Source organism: Lactuca sativa, chromosome 2 (assembly GCF_002870075.4).
Source record: "Lactuca sativa cultivar Salinas chromosome 2, Lsat_Salinas_v11, whole genome shotgun sequence".
Taxonomy (NCBI): domain Eukaryota; kingdom Viridiplantae; phylum Streptophyta; class Magnoliopsida; order Asterales; family Asteraceae; genus Lactuca; species Lactuca sativa.
Window position 1 is genome coordinate 160,004,786 of NC_056624.2, and position 14,148 is coordinate 160,018,933.

Genomic DNA, 14,148 nt, shown 5'->3' on the forward strand with positions numbered 1-14,148 from the left:
GGTCCGCTGGAACGCCAAGCAATGACCCGAATTCACATGGGAACGGAAACACCAGATGAAATAGAAATACACACATTTTTTCCTCTAAGTTGCAAGAACCCATATAAGATGCTAATTTCGGGATGAAATTCCCTCTAACGGGGGGATGATATTACAATTGGAAAAATTTGATTAAGCAAGGTTTAACATGTAGCTTTGTGTAAGTAAAATCACAATGTAACCTTGTTGCAATAAAACACTTGAAAGGTAAAAGGGCATTATTAGTATATGTATAAGTGTATGTATATATGCGTACTTTGAAATTTATGTTTATAGTAAACACTGAAAAGGAAAGTAAAACCAAATGATTGGAACATAAATCATGGAATTAAAACATTGTTTTATAATTTTTGGCCGAAGTACCCCACCCCTTGAGATTTCGGTTTTCTTAGGACCATACAAGGCCAAAATCTCCCACCTAGAACACCCTAGGCCGAAAACACCACACTATAACCCTCAATAAGGCTGAAAACACTATAAGGGAATAACCTAGGACCAAAATCAACTCAAACCAAAAGCCACTAGGCTGAAATCTCCCCCTAGGCCAAAATCACATGTGATTTCGATCATACTAGGGAGTTTCAAGGGGGTTTTCGGCTAAATAAAGTAGATAAGGGGGTTTGATTTTATGAAATGATGTTCCAAAATTTTCCCATGCAAGTATTACCCAATAGAAACCCATGTATTACCCAACAGATCACAATGTAAATGTCCTTTCAATTTCCTACCTTATCATGGACGACACCACACCTCCAGAATCCTCACTCTTCTATTTTCACTAAAAATATTACTCCATATCCACTCAAATAGCCAAGTCCAAATTTCCAAGTTCAACATTCTCCAAGCATTATCCTTAGATTTTTGGTAAGTATATTCCAGAATTCCTAGCATTCTATAAATTTTATCTTAGTTTCAACCTATTTACACACATTAAAATGTGGTAAAACCCTTAGGCTAACATTACTTTCAAGGAAGTTCATCAACCTCATTCAAGTGGTTATGCTTTAAGATCTTCATTTTATTACTTCCAACAACCCACAAATCCACTCAAGGTGAGTTCATACCCCCATATTTTCAAGTTTTTTTCATGTGTTAGGGAGGGGGGAATACAAGTCAAAAAAAATTATCATACAAACATTTGCATGTTTCATCTTTATGTTAAAATATAAGATATTGTTTGCATAAGATGTGGTTATCACTGACTTTCCCCAAATATTTGTGGTATATTAATTTTAAAATACAAAACTAACAAAAACAACATAATCTATGTCATGAGATCGTAAGAAAACTTATGATTTGCAGAACTCGTTGGTTTATGAAGCTTTTTACGAAAATATAATTTTTATAACAAAAAGGAGTACATTTTAGTGTTTCACTATTTTGTGGGTTACAACCCAAAAACTATGATTTAACTTTAGAATTTGAAACTAGACAAAATATTCACTATGTGTTTATATAAATGTTTACATAAATGTTCATGACAAACAGACATGATAAACTATAATTTGTATAGTTAGAGAGTTACTAAAACTACACTATCATTTCATCATAAATAAACAATTATTAAAGGTATGATTATTTTACTTACAACATAACGAATTTTCAACACTACAGACGTAAACCATTTGATACAGACTTGTGAGACACTACTTCATTGTACCTACCAGAGTACCTACTAAAGTCTTGAATTATAACCATAATTTATTGTAGGGAGAGCATGACACTTTTGTATAGATCTATACGGGATTGACAACCCCGCACGTAAACTGTTAGTTGCAGTTAGACCGGAAGGTTTGGGGTGACAAATGTCAGAATAGTTCCAAAGTCTGAAGAACGTCATTCAGGCCACTAGTCATATTAGTATGGTTATAATAACTCACATAGAGTGTCGACGATACATTGGATTTACAAGTCAACATACGCTCAAGTAGTTTTATATAATGATAAAATTACATAACACTACCTTTCAGTACAACATTACGTATATTTTTAGTCTTTAGATTGAGACTTACGTTTCATTTAAAAGAAAATATTGGATTTTCTGGAAGTGTACACTATATTTCTACACGAAACAATTAAAATCTTCCTTGTATACAAAAACGCTGATGAACTCACCAACTTAGTTGTTGACGCTTTTCAAAATCACTTGTATTCTCAGGAAACCAGTAAACAGGTAACCACAAGAGTTTTTGGAGGATGGGACATCTTCACATCATTTCATTCATTTTTGTCGACACATGCATATGGTGTCATGTAAACAACATTTGAGTACAATGTAAATCTATTTACTATTCAATCTAATGGTTGTGATGCTTGTTTCATTTATATTCAATTGTTATGATACTGTCCAATGAAGTCCTCTTCCCCCAGATGTTTCCATCGTTCCGTTTCAGGGGTGTGACATTTTGGGTCATTAAGTCGCGCTCACATCGTGGGACCTTATGTCTCATAATACGGGTCAACTAGTCAATGAGTCAATGGCCACTCACGAAATGACCACTAAGATCTCGCTTCGTGAGGGCCCTCAAAATGAAATAAATGAAGAATATGAGTACCTTAGGGTTTAGGATGTTACATTAAATCAAACTTTAATGATTTGTTGACTTTTATGTTTGTTATTAAAGCGTAACTTTTTTTTGACCATAGGTGGATAGTAAATAAATATATTTTAATATTATGTGCATTAATGAAAAAGTAACACTCGTCAAATCCTCATTGGTAACTTTAGGCTATAAAACGAAGAAAACTATACTCTCAATTCCATATCATCAATCTATCTTTGATCCCATTAATCTTAAACCCATGAACACCAGAGGCATGTTTCCTTTTCTTGTTGCAATGGTGGTTCTCGTAACACCGTCTACTACTAAACGAGTATATCCGTCAATGCCTCCGCCACCACCACCACCACCACCACCGCCACCACCACCGACACCTCCAATGCCAGTTCATGAGAATCTCATTTCACCATCAAATGCACCAAAAACTACTCATGTCCTAGAACCTGTAGATGAGCACAAACACAAACATATGCTTCATCACAAGCATGAGCATAGTGATCATGATAACAAATAAAATGTATTATAATAATCATTTTAAAATTTATGAATAATAAAACAATATTTTGCTTTTAACAATATGTTTTAAATTAATAGATTAATTATATTAAGTTGAAAATTAAAAGGTAATAGATGTTTCAAACGCAAATGTTGATATGATAAATTTCTTCTTTATAGTACATCATGTCTTAATTCTTTCAACATGCATATGCAAAAAAAAAAATAACTATATAGTTTTATTTTGCACAACACGCGAATATTCGACTAGTTATATTTAAAAGAAGGTCATGAGGGTGTTGCAGACCAATAACTAGGGTTGTGAATGTGTTGCAGATTAATTATCTGAAGAAGTGTGTTGCACATCAATGATTAATGGTAGAAAGTGAAGTACATGTCAAAAGTGATTAAACTTCTTTAGATGGAAAATTGGGACATAAGATCCATATGGTATAGAAAACTATATCTACTTCTTAATTCGATAAAAATTTATGTGAAAGTGTGTTGAAGACTAACTTTATGTGTGGGTTGCTATTATTCAAAAATCAATTACCATTATTTTAGATCTTAAGGATCTTATATCCCAATTTTTCGATATAAACAACGTCAATCATACTTGAATTGTTATTATATGTGTAAATTCATTATTTGATAAAAATAATGGTTTATTCATTATTCAATATTAATGGAATATATAGGAAAATGGTTTAAATATGTTTTTTGTTGTTGAATATTCGAGTCAAAATAATGTTATAAAATATTAGGAAATCTCCAATAAAGTCCTAATAGTTTAGGTCAGTTTACATTTTAGTCCCAAATTACATTTTGTTTACAAACAAGGACAAAATATTGGCTACAACTTCAGAATAATCTCGTGTGGCCGGTTTCGCAGATTTAGCCGGTATTCCAGCTTTTTTCGTTAATTCGTCAAAATATTGAGACTTTTTTAGTTAATTCAGCTAAAACTTCGGAATATCCGTTTTATCAACATATTAAAAATTCTTTGTTTTTTAAATGAGTGTATTTTTTTCATTTCTTTTTATACAATGTTATATATTTAGTTTTAAAGTCACGAAAGTTATAAAAAAAAGTATCTATACAATCCACAAAACTAAAAAACTTCATAAATTTGTTTGAAAACCTTTACTAAAGATAAAGTGCACCATGATTGCAAGATGAAATTCATAAAAAAAATATTATATTTTTTCTTTTGATTTCAACATTGGTTTAAGTATTGAGATAACCACAAAACCTACATAATAACACTAATCATGTATACTTAAATCTGTGGGATAACATTTCTCGTTAATACTCATTTTCTTCATCATTATATTAGTTGTTTAAAACCTTAATCCATTTACCTACTTTCTCCATCTGTTTCTTTCTATCTATTGAAAAATTAGGAAGGATGTGATAAGGGATACATACACACACCCCTTAGATAGATCTTTGTCTTTTCTTTTTATGTGTACACACAGACATACATATAAAAGTTTCTAACCTGCAACGTGTGTGTGTGTGTGTGTGTAATGAGGTATCAAAGACAAAGGAATATGTGTTTTGTGGTTTATCCAAGGCAAGACTAGTTGCTTCTAAGATGTTGCTACTGTCCTTGGCAAATTGAGGTACGAGTCTAACATGAGCGTGTTGAAGTGCATGATTCAACCCGTTTATTTTCATGTCAATCAATTTATTTTCATGTCAAGTTGACTCGTTTAGAGTATAGATCTTAGAAGTATGTCATTTTATACTAGATTAAAAAACTAAATAAGTTGAAAGAGTACAACTTTAAGAGGTGGATAAGAAAAAGTGAAAAATAGAAAGGAGTAGTTGTTTAAGACGTGGATAAGTGAAATTCACAATAAGCTTAAGGGTAATTGATCAATTGACAAAAAAGGCCAAAATTTTTGATCAATTAACGAAAAAACCCAGAATATGGACTAAGTCTAGGAAAACGGCCATGAAGGGTTATTCTGAAGTTTTAGTTGGTATTCTCTCATTTTTTGTAAACAATTTGGGATTAAATCATAAATTCGCCCAAAATATTCAGACTTTATTGGAGATTTCCCTAAAATTCCATATGATATACACATTCATTAAAAATAAAAAGGTAAAATGTATATAAAATTGTAACACCTGTAAATTTGGGCTATATGATTAAAGTATAATATGATAAATAATCTAAACAAGTCGTAGTAATCGTAAAAGAAAACTCTACATATAGAGTGTCCAAATTTGACTTCATATTCGAAAGTTATAATTTTTTGAAGCTTTAACACAACAGTATGTGACACAGAAACCGAAATTGAAATCGATCAATTCTTAGGAAAAACAATCTAGACAAGAGTCAAGATCATGTCAATACCTATCTGCCGATATAAAGCAGTCGAGAATGGATATCGTATGAAAGATATATGACTTTTATATGAACTTTAACAGTTTAAGACTATAAAAATATAAATATTAAAATAAAGTGAGAATTAACTAACAGGGTCTAACTTGTCAATGTGGATATAAAGAACTTCAAAAACGGAGCTTGTATGAGAAATATACGATTTTCCGAAGCTTTTCGAGAAATGCCACGGGCAAGTATGTTTCATGGCATACACACCTTCTTGAAGGGTGATGCTTACCAAAAAGTGCTTTCCATGTGGCAAAATATTTGAGGAGCATCGTCGACTGAAGTGCACAGTGCACACCTTGCTAGGCGCGACAAGTAGAAACTATCTAGTTAGAGTTCTGCTAGTTCAGTGTTTGGACATTTGTTAGGAAAATCTGTGTAACTTAAGCTACACTTATATCTCTTTTATCGTAACTTATATTTATAATCATCATCATCGTTAAGAATTTATAAATAAGATTTATTAGTCATTCCATGTCAAAATACGAATTGGTTTACATACAGATTAATGTTTAGGCTTGATTTAGTGAGGTGTTTAAACTGGGATTTGCAAACAGTATACTCTTTATACCAAACAGAATCTAGCTCCGATATGATCCTACCTGATTATTCCTTACTTGATAGATCTTGATGTAGACATTGGAATTTTTGAGGAATCTAGACTTTCTTTAGTCATGAGGAATATTAGAATAAGACTCAGTATAAATAATACTTAGGTCACGTCAATGGATAATTCAAGGTGTTAGGCGAAGCTCTGCCGAATTCTCCAGTCACCCACCTAATTCAGGTGAGTGGAGAGTACCTATCATGAACATTATTTTAAAACAAGTATTAATTAAAGCAATATATATCTATCAAAGCGTTCATATGTGAGCTATATGCTTATTGTCTGGATTATGTGTTAGAAATGTATTTGATGATATACGATATGCGAACCAATTATGGTTCTATATATATACATATCGATTATTATGTGATATTAATAATAGAAGTATTACTAAAGAGAAAGATAAAAGTATAATAATACCTAAATCACTCAGTGTCAAATAAATACACTAAGGTAGGATAGTGTTGCCTAAATAGATATTGGGTACCATCTTCTTAGTAGTATATGTGAGATGTGAACGGAGGGTAGAACTCTAACATTGGTAATCGGGAGGATATTCAATATTTCCCCTCTTTTTTCTTCAAATAATTTTCGAAAGTCATCTAGGAGAGTATAGATGACCACCCTTTACGAGACTATGTCTTGTGGTGTTAATAAATCATTGATATGAGAGGATGGATTATGTATAGTTATTAATCAATGATCTAATTATGGATTGTGTATAGTTATTAATCACTGATCCGAGAGTATGGATTAGGTAGAGCGTGGATTAAGGACAGTCTTTCATCACTAAGCGTGGATTATAAATTAGGTATAGTCATTCATCACTGATCGGAGAGTATGGATTAGGTACCGTAATTTATCACTGATCCGAGAGTATAGATTAGGTATAATAATCAGAGTATTGAATTCTTTTCTTTGTTGTCTCTATTGATCCTTGTATACTACTAAGGAAGCCTCGAAGTAGCATAGTAAAATTGCTATTTACATTAATCCTTCTGGTTAAATTTCGTAAGGTCATAAAGGATCAATTTGCGAGGATCGATAAGATGGGGTAGATTGCTTATATATATATATATATATATATATATATATATATATATATATATATATATATATATATATATATATATATATATATATATGATAAAAGTTGATCTTGCAAGTTTTTAAGATACATATTATTAAAACATTGTGGGATTGAATACCATATGTGTCTCACCTGGTTTCCCAACCTAAACCACTTAGTTTCTTTGTATATTAAAGATGGATGGTAGAAAGTGAAATACATGTCAAAATTGATTAAACATATTTAGCTGGAAAATCGGGACATAAGATCCATATGATAGATAAAATTGTATCTACTTCTTAATTCGATATAAATTTAAGTGAAAGTTTGTTGAAGAAGAATATGTTGTGTTGGTTGCTATTGTTTAGATTCAAATACCATTATTTTGGATCTTAGGGATCTTATACCCCGATTTTTCAATATACACAACTTCAATCATACTTAATATGTTGTGATATGTATAAATTCATTATTTGATAGAAAGAATGGTTTACTTATTATTTGATATTCATGCAATATTTAGGAAAATGGTTTAACATGTCTTTGTTGTTGAATATTTGAGTCAAATAAATATTATAAAATATCATATGATATACACATTCATTAAAAATATAAAGGTTAAATTTATATAAAATCTTCTAAGATTCCTAGTTAATTGTTTCCAGTCAATTTCGAAACTAAAGTTGGCAAAGGGGTCGATATAGGTTGGGTTATAGTTTAACTCATTTAATGAAGAGGTTGAAATTTGTTACGTCTCAAATTTCAAGACAAATTTTTCGTTTTATTTATTAAAATATAGGTCTTACAACACCTTACAATTAATACGTAGTTAATTATATAAGAGTAATTTAACGGAAATCTATAAAACTTTATTGATGCTTTCAATGCAAATGTAGTCACATTTGAGCCTTCCCACGGTCAGTTGAACACCCAATAAAACAGTTATTCAGCAACTGTAAGTCAAGGCATAGTGAATTCCCCTAACATATTTCATACCACAACATATATACAATGCATACACATAATGGCCTCCAACATATAGTTGGTCCTCCCCTTGGCCTTCAGCAAAAGCTGGACCGCCCCGTTTTTCCTACATCATGTAGCTTGACTGCACCTTGGCCTTTATCCTGAAGGGAGTCCTCTCGAATCTATTTGCCTTCAGCACGATGATGGTTCGCCCTCAACTCTCATATAATATATTAACACATATAGCAAACAATATTCCAACATTGTAGGCAACTATCTAGCCTAATTGCATAAGTGTTGAATACGGGGAACTATATCCTAACATACAATGGATACATACTGGAGTATACAATATAGTGAGATGAACTCACATGGACAGTTACTCAAGGGATAAACAGTTAACCGGAGAACTTTGAATGACAGACAACACTCCAATGATGATTAACCTATACTACTATAGTTTATTAGTTCTTATAGGAATCTGGTAATGTAGGCTAGACCTATCACTAATCCAAAGGAATACCGATAGTTCTATCAAATAAGGATTAGATAGGTAGGACAGTTGGGAGGCAGGATCATTTCAGCATATAGCTTTTCTGAAATCCAATAACCAAGCTAACAAGACCATTCTAGACACCTCTCCCATAAGTAGACCAATGAGTATAATGACATGGAATCACTGATAAATCTTATTTACTGATTCATAACAACGACTATGAATAAAAATATAAATTACACTAAAATAGGTTGAATGTAATTTAACTTACATAGATTTCCATGACAAAAGTCTGGAGATTGCACTAGTAGAACTCTCGCCTGGTAGCTACTAGATGTCGGGTTCATAGGGGCCTCAAGGCTTCACAAGAACTTAAAACTAAGGGAAAATGGGTCAATGGCTGAGAGAAACTTGGAAAAGGAGTTTGGGAGTTTTTTCGGAAAGAATGTAGCAGAGATTTGAATTTATAGGGTGAAAAATGGACGTGTGCCGCGTCCAGGCCAGGTGAACGTCGTGCACTCGTCTGATCGACCCTCTTAGAAGTGGACACGAGTCCAATAACGAACGGTGAGTCATGGCAGGGGGTAGGTACAAGATTAAACTTCAAAAATACAGATCTCGGCCATACAAACTCCGTTTTCAATGGTCTCTACATCCACGTGCAAGGATTTTTTAGCGCTACATCTTTCATTTTGACTCTGTCGGCTAATTCTTGAGTTGTCATAAATTTAACGGGAACTCACTAAGCTTTGTGCTTACCATTTTTAGTTAATGTTTTAGGTACTTTCGATTTTAAAGGGAAGAGCTCGGGATGACTGCTTCACACACATTATTAGGACTCGTCTTATGATCTTTCATTCTGATTGTAAGGCAATTGATACCTTATTTTTTATTTAAATATTTGGATGATATTGGAAAATACTATTTACCTATTAAAAAAATGAAATTTCTGGGATGATATTTTTGGATGTTACATATATTCAACATTTGCAGCATCTTTTTGAGAGGATGAGGGTAGATTGTGCGTAGACTCTTCATGTGTGTCCTTTTGATATTGGAACTCCAAAGGGTACTTCGGAAGAGTGGATGGTTAGGGTTAAGTAAGGTCCCGAGTCAAACCAAATATCAACATGTGATTCTTTCTAAGAGGAACCATTGACTTTGGTTCTCTATTTGGATATATCTTTTGAGGGTGAGCCATTTCGTTTGGTGCACATTGTGTAGAGTCATACACAATCGAAGTCTCTAGATGGTGTTTGAGATAAATAGAGTCGGATGGAACTGCTGCCAACATGTGTTGTGGCATACGACAAATAGTTATGAAGGCTGATTAGTTTGGAAGCCTATAGGTTCTAATGGCCTTAAAAGAAAGATACACCTCTTTAGGACCGGAATTGATTGGAATGACTTCTCTTCTTTCTTCATACAGTTGTTGAAACGTCAGAGACCAAAATCTCAGACCCGGTATCTCGTTTGGCTTCCTTTTGATGGAAAACTTCTGAAAGTCTTGCATAACACTTCCATCAAATCAACAACATTATTTAGAACGGAGTAGATGTTGTACACGATGCACAACCAGTCCTTGCTCATGGTGACAGTACCACCATGTTTCCATGATAATCCTTAATGAATTGTGCGACTGAACAATTTCAACTATATATATATATATATATATATATATATATATATATATATATATATATATATATATATATATATATTGTGTGGAAAAATCAAAAGAAAAAGCAAAGGAATTAAGAAGCAAAACCCATACACACGTTTTTGCTACTAGCTCCTACAACAACTTGCGTGATCAACCATTACTCTTTCAACTTACTACTCAAGTGCTACTAGATATTTGTTTCACCTCATATATGTATACATGAGTATGTAAAGAGTAGTGTGTGTGTGTGTGTGTGTTCATTTGTTATTTTGTAACACTTCCTACAAACACCAAATACTCCCAACACCATCAACCATCTTCATCTTCTTCAAGAACAAGATAAATTCCTAGAGAAAGTGAAGAACACCAAGATCAACAAGCTAAATGAAGAACACCATCAACCATCTTCATCACATGTTCTTCATCAAACTTTAAGATCATCAACTTCACCACCTTTGTTCATCACACCACTTACTACCAAACACCTCTATTATATCAACCTCCTTAAAACCTCCAAAAAACCTCAAAATAATCTCCAAATACCCTCCTTAAACCTCCTCCAAAAACCCTTTCAAATCACCACAACCATCACCACCTTGCTGTTGTTCACGACATCAGAATCTTCAAGTCAGAAACGAAGCAAACTAGGCTCAGTACAAGCCTAAAAAGACTACGGAGATTTTCCCCACAAATTCTTTAGAACCTTACCTACATCTAGGAATTTTCATGGATGATTTTGACCAAGGAAAACCCCAAAGAGACGCAAGAGAGAATTGGCTATCCAGAGAGATTTCTGTTTTCGAGTTCAGAATCTTCATGTCAGAAAACAAAAAACTGGGAACAAAACAACCAAAATTCTACTAAGGAGATTTTCACCATCAATTCTACAGAACCTTACCTACATCTAGAAATTTTTGTGGACTATTTTGACGACGGGAAACCCCAAAGAGACGCGAGAGAGTATTGGCTATCCAGAGAGATTTACTCCGAAAATCTACATCCATCACCACTGAAAGCTCCTTCAACTTCACCATCTTTGCTGCCTTACACCACCAAAATTACAACCATATTCCACCTCCTAAAACCCTCCAAATACCCATTTCAACCTCATCAAATCTCCTCAAAACATCCTATTCCCGTATACAAATACATGACTCGTGTACTTTGCACTGTTTTGTAAACAACCCATTTTACATGAAAATGAACTTTGTGTTACTTATCAAATACCGGATTGATCTTTGAACAAATATCGACCAGTCGTTCCAAGAGTCTCAATATCGACCAGTCATTCCAAGAGTCCAAATATCGACCAGTCGTTCCAAGAGTCCAAATATCGACCAGTCGTTCCAAGAGTCCAAATATGGACTAGTCGTTCCAAGAGTCTAAATATCAACCAGTCGTTCCATCAGTCCAGTTCAGTCAATTTATTGACGAACCTACTTGATATATATTTATATACTTATATACTTTATTATAGCTTTATTTCATTTAAATATAGTCATTTATATTGTTTATAGCTTTACGTCATTTAAATACACTCATTTGTATTATTTATAGTTTTATGTCATTTAAATACAACCATTTATATTATTATAGCTTTCAGTCATTTATAACTTTCATATTTATACTTATTCCGCAATTATTATTCTATATATATATATATATATATATATATATATATATATATATATATATATATATATATCTTATACCTTCAACTGATATATCTATCACACAGTAACTGGTAATCGACCCTTTTGTTGTGGTAATCAGATTTTTATATTTCCAACAATCGGTATCTGAGTTGATATAAAAGAATATTTTCCAACAATTGGTATCAGAGCTTGTGTGATTTACCTTGAAATTTTTGTCGAAAACTTTTTGTTAGCGTTATAAACCTTCCATAAGCTTTTCTTTAAAATTTTCATTTTAATATCACTTGTTCAAAATCCTTTCAAAAATTTCAAAAAAATTGTCTTTGGCAAATTACTCCAGCATGAACTCTGCTTCCATTGCAAATAGCATAGGATTTGGTTCACGGGCACCCATACTTATTCCTAAAGAGTATAATTTGTGGGTTGGTCGTATGAATCTTCATCTTAATGCTATAAATGAAGATGTCTGGAAATGCGTAGAAGGAACATATATTACTCCAGAAAATATGGCTACTCTTGCTACAAATCAAGCCACTCAAACCGAAATCAGAAGAAAGTTGGAACTCCAAGCCAAAAAGGAACTTGTGTCTGCAATACCTCACAGTATTCTAAGTCAAATGGATGACATTATACTGTTAACCGCAAATCAAATTTGGGAAATTTTGAAAAAGTGTTTTTGTGGAAATAAAAGAATTATCGGAAACAAAAGAACATTTGTTTTGAATAAATTTGATAATTTCAAAATGCTTTCATTAGAAACCATCCATGATGTTCATGATAGGTTCAATTTTATTATGGTTAAAATGAAGAATTTGGGTATCAAAAAGACACAACACGAGATAAATCTCAAGTTTTTAAACAATCTTTTCGAAAGCTGGAAAATGGTTAAACTCATTATTTAGGGAAATCCAGCTATTCATACTAAAACTTTGTACAATTTGTATGGACAACTTCAATCGTATGAATCCTCGATTGACCCACCAACCACTGCAGCTTTTGGAGGATCACTTGCTCTTGTGTCCACAACTTCACAAAACCAAACACCTTTCAATGATCAAAACTTTAATCATTTTAATCTGGCTACATCTTTTCAAAACCAAGCCTTCCAGTCTGATTCGAATGATGAAGCAGACTATCAACAATTGTGTGTGTTGGTTGCAAACAAAAATCTCCAGAGATTTCTCCCAAATCATGGTCAATCAAATTTTAGACCAAACTTTCAAAACAGACCATCTTTTGGACAAAATAACTCAGGTTTTCAACCATTACCATCTTTTGGACAAAGCAACTCGGGTTTTCAACCTAGACCTTACTTTGGACAAAATTCTCAAAGACCTTCCTTCCTTAATAACTCAAACCAAGGTTTTCAAAACCAGGGATTTCAAAACGATCTCAACTCAGGTCATAATCACAATCCAAACAACAGTTTTCAAAATAAAAAAGAAGGTTTCTGAAATCAAGGTTACAATAATCAAAACAATGGTTTTCAAAACAACCAAAATTTTGGATTCCAACGAAAACATTCTCAACCTTCCCAACAAACCCAAACTCAAGCACCTGAAAGACTTTCGATTAAGAGTCAAAAGGATGACAGTGAGGAAGAAGTGATCATTTGCACAACTGCAAAGGAACAAATCACTATGCTAGAGAATGTCGAGCCAAAAACAAAACCAAAATCAAAGACTCAGCATATTATGCTCAAAGAGCCGATGAACTGAAGAAACTGGAAAACCAAGAAAACCAAGGAGCATTGATGGCAATCCATGAACCAAGCGTGGAATACTGGCCAACTTTTGATGACGAAGCTGACAATGAACCAGCACAATCAAACTTCTTCTTTGTAGCTGGTATTGATATACCTTCAAGAGCTCCCAACGTCATAGAACAGGTATGGTTTATGATCTTTGAACTTGGTTTTTCCAAAACAATTTTTGAGTCCCACATAACCAAAATTGAGAAAAGTCTTGAAGCTGATCTCAAAACATATCATGACACAATGGTCAATTATGATATTTGCAAATCTGAGTTACAAACCTTGCAACTAAAATTTGGAGAATCAACAAGAACAAAAAGCAAATTGGAAAGAGACGTTGAAAGAAAATCAGAAGATTATAATCACGTCTTGGAACAACTAAATCAGACCCTAATTCAGAAAAGGGATTTGGAACTAAAAAATCAGTCAGTCATTTCTTCTGA